Source organism: Cavia porcellus, unplaced genomic scaffold, assembly GCF_034190915.1.
Source record: "Cavia porcellus strain 051 isolate PalLab524CR breed Dunkin Hartley unplaced genomic scaffold, mCavPor4.1 scaffold_23, whole genome shotgun sequence".
Classification (NCBI taxonomy): Eukaryota; Metazoa; Chordata; class Mammalia; order Rodentia; family Caviidae; genus Cavia; species Cavia porcellus.
This window is the reverse complement of record NW_026947506.1, coordinates 60,183,542-60,187,201: the sequence shown is the minus strand read 5'-3', so window position 1 is coordinate 60,187,201 and position 3,660 is coordinate 60,183,542.

The window sequence follows — 3,660 nt, the reverse complement described above, 5'->3', positions numbered from 1 at the left end:
TGTTGCAGACATCTATTGTGAATGGTGGGAAAGAAACCAGTTGACCTTTATGTCTAAAAAGAGGAACAGGGGAAGCTCAGACAGGGTAGCAGTGGCATCCTGGTGGAGCCCTGTGGAGATGTGCTTTGAGGCCAGGTGGGTCACTGGCCAGTGTGTGCAGGCCAGGACACACTAAAAGCCTGCTCCCTGGCTTTTAGCCCAGCGAGGCTCCCTACGCTCTCTGACTCTGGAGTTGTAAGCCTTTGCTCGTGTTGTTTTCAGTCACCACTGGGGCAGCAGCAGCAGCAGGACATGCACACCAGTCCCTGCCCGGTGGTAGTGAACCTTGCCGCGTGTCCTGCTGTGCTGCATGACATGTCAGGGACAGCTCTGCTCAGGGTCCCAAACCTGGATAGGATTTGCCATTGCCCTCATTTCCTGTGCTTTAAGCTCTTAGCATGGTTTCACCGTTTTTGCTCCTAAAAGTCAAAACCCTCACTTTGGGGGAACTTGCGAGGACACAGCTGGGGTCCATCTCTACTACAGTTCAGGAATGCTTGCTCCGCCATGCCCTCATGCAGCTGGACACTGCCGCCACTGTCCTGTGGGAGTTTTCCCAATCTCATCATCTCCCCAGCACCTAAGCAGAAAGACACCTTGTGTCGGCCTTCCGAGGGCATCGTCCATCATGGTGATGTGTTAAGTGTGGGCACAGCCTGGCTCTGAGACCGCTTGACAGTGCCCTTTAAACAGGGAACACAGAGGCCCGAACCTCTGTCCTCCATGGAGGGATTGATGGCCCAATCAGTGCTGATGGGACACCCAGCCCCATAAACTCTGGGATCTTGAACACTTTTAAATTAAGAAGATGTAGGTTCCCAGATGAAGAATCCCAGAACTCCTGAATTTATTGTTCCTTGTAAGGCAAGAAAAAGGTGAAATCCCATAGATATTACATTTAGAGCCATGTTTTTGTGGAAGTGTGTGCAATTTTCATGCTAGTGTCTTTGAGATTTAATGTCTTTACCATTTCCTTTTTCTTCATTTCTTGTGATAGACTTACTTAAAAATAATAGAAATAGTTGGGCCAGTTAATTGGCCTTAGTGTGAGGTGCGTGAGACATTTCCAGTGAAATGCAAGCATTAGATTTGAAACCGACCTTCTAGTTCTTTCGTCCTTTCTGTGTAAGAGGGGCAGGGTGTAGGTTCTACCTGGTGCAGTTGAGTTGGCCAATGGCTCCTATTGGGTGAGAAGCAACCGCAAAAATATCAGAAGAGGAGAAACAGCAGTGCCATTCTATCCTAGGCACCCAATACATTGCTCCTCAAACTGTGGAGAGAGGCTGGGATGGGAGTGGTAGACACTTTTTCTGCATCCAGGTAACTGCTTACACAACTGTTCAAGCCTTCTTTCTCCTTTGAAGTGTTTATTTGTGTTGGAGGACTTTCATAATCTTGTTATCCATACTGGGATTCTTTAAATGGTATTTTCCACATCCTGCTAATTGTACAAATGAAACAAGACATTTACCATATGTTGGCTATCTAAAAACATTGTGAAGATACACCTTCAGATAGAGGTAATTTAAAATTTTAGAAAATATGCATAAGATCATGATATATTAAAACTGAAACATGGAACTTTTATGTCCCAAACTCAGCAGAATGGGGGAATCTTTATATGCGTTTTCTCTGATTGAAAGTCTGGGCAACACTGTACTGTAGATTGTAGGTTTCTATGAGACACTCATTTACCAAGCTGATCATTTCCATTCAACAGGAGACTCACAGCACAAAGTCTTAAGAGCCCAAACAGCGCCACTTAGGTTTGGTAAGTATAACCTTTAGTGGGCCTCCATCCCCTTGGTCCATCGGGCCACTGGACCTTTATTCTGTATCTCTCAGTGGCACCTGTAGTTTAAGGAGGTCAGCACTAGATGACCCTCGATGCCTCCCCATTTTCTTAGGTTCTCTTTCACACTTCATGTGCAAGCTGATGAAATCCTCAGAGGCCTTCTGTCTTGTATTGTGATGGTTCTGACTACTTCCCCTACTGATCTGTGAGATTACTGAGAGCACACAGGAGGATACACACACATCCATTCACATACAGTGACAACCTTGTTGGGGGATCGGGAAGAGCTAGGACATTTGCAAAAGAGACAGCTCCATGCCGTCCTGCTCAGAACTGTGGACTTTGAATTCGGTGATCTGACTTGGAGTCTCAGTGAGACCCAGATTTTACACTCCTGGCTCCTGTATCGATCCTGGGTTCTTGGAAGTGGAAGGGCTGGGTTTTGCTGGGCATGGGTCACTGAGAATTCAAGGCCAGCCTTGGCTACATAGTGACTTCGAGATCAGCCTGAACTGCATAGACTCTGTCTCAATCAATCAATCAATCAATCAGTCAATCAATCAATCAGTGAAAAGCCTGGCATGGTGGTGCATGCCTATAATCCCAGCACCTCAAGTGCTGAAGCAGGAGGACTACAAGTTCCAATGGAGCCTGGCCAATTTGGGGACTAATGAGGCCCTATTTCATGGTGAAAAAAATGAAAAAAGGAGCCAGAAGTGTAGTTCAATGCAGAGGCCCTGGATTCATCTCCCAATACAGAAAGAGGGAGACCAAGTGAGAGAGAAAGACTGTTGCCAAAAATTCACCCATTGTTATCAAAATATATTTATGACACAGTTACACATGACCATTTTATTTAAAATGCATGTAGTTTACAAAAAAGGCTTTAATGCAGTGAGTAATTCTTGACCCACGCTACTTCTGTGGATTCTAACTTCGTTCTTTGGGAACACATAAGGTGAATACTTCTGCGTTCTTCGTAAATGAGCTAGGAGAACAGTCACTGCAGGACGCCTCAGCCAGTTGGCCATCAGTGGAGACAGCAGTGCTTACCTTAGTGGGGGTGATGTGGGAGTTAGAGGGTGACACATACCGCATACCCCCTCTGGCTGGCGGCCCTGGGATTAGACATCTGAAGCCAGCCGCATGCCTGGCATAGTTCTCACCTTCTCCCTTACATATGGGGCTCTGCTGGCACCAATCCTATAATACGTTTCTTCTTATCACTTAGAACAGCAGGGAGCTACAGCACAGAGTGGTGAAATAATTCATCCCAGTTCACATGGCTGGCTCCACACACAGAGCTGCTGTTATAATCAATACCTGCATCGTTATCAATACCTGCAGTTCAGTGAGGTCCGGAGCTCTCCCGCCAGCGCTTGTGGAGAATCCACAAAGGGCGTCCTCTTTCCCATAAAGGCAGCTGCGTTGGGTCTAATGGATGTCCTGACCTTCACAGTGCTGCGGTGCCAGTTTTGCTCAGTAGGATTCTATCTAAACTAATTAGCTGCATGTGGAAAGGCGGAGTGCCTCTCCCTGCTCGCTGGCCCTGTGGGAGCCCGCTGACTGTCAGCCTAGGCGCTTGCTTAGGGGATTGGAATGGAGGTGCTGTGTGCAGGAGTCACGCTGGGTGGGTGGGCAGTGAGACAGGACCAGTGAGAGCACTTTGAAAGGAGAGCAGGGCCAGTGCTCCTGGAGGCCGTGCAGAGGTGGGAGGGGTGGCTGGAGAGGCACAGGTGACACCATAGGAGATGGGGTGCGCTTGCCATGTGGGTGATTGAGACAAAAGATACGATTTATTTATCTTTAATTTTTAAACAGGTGTT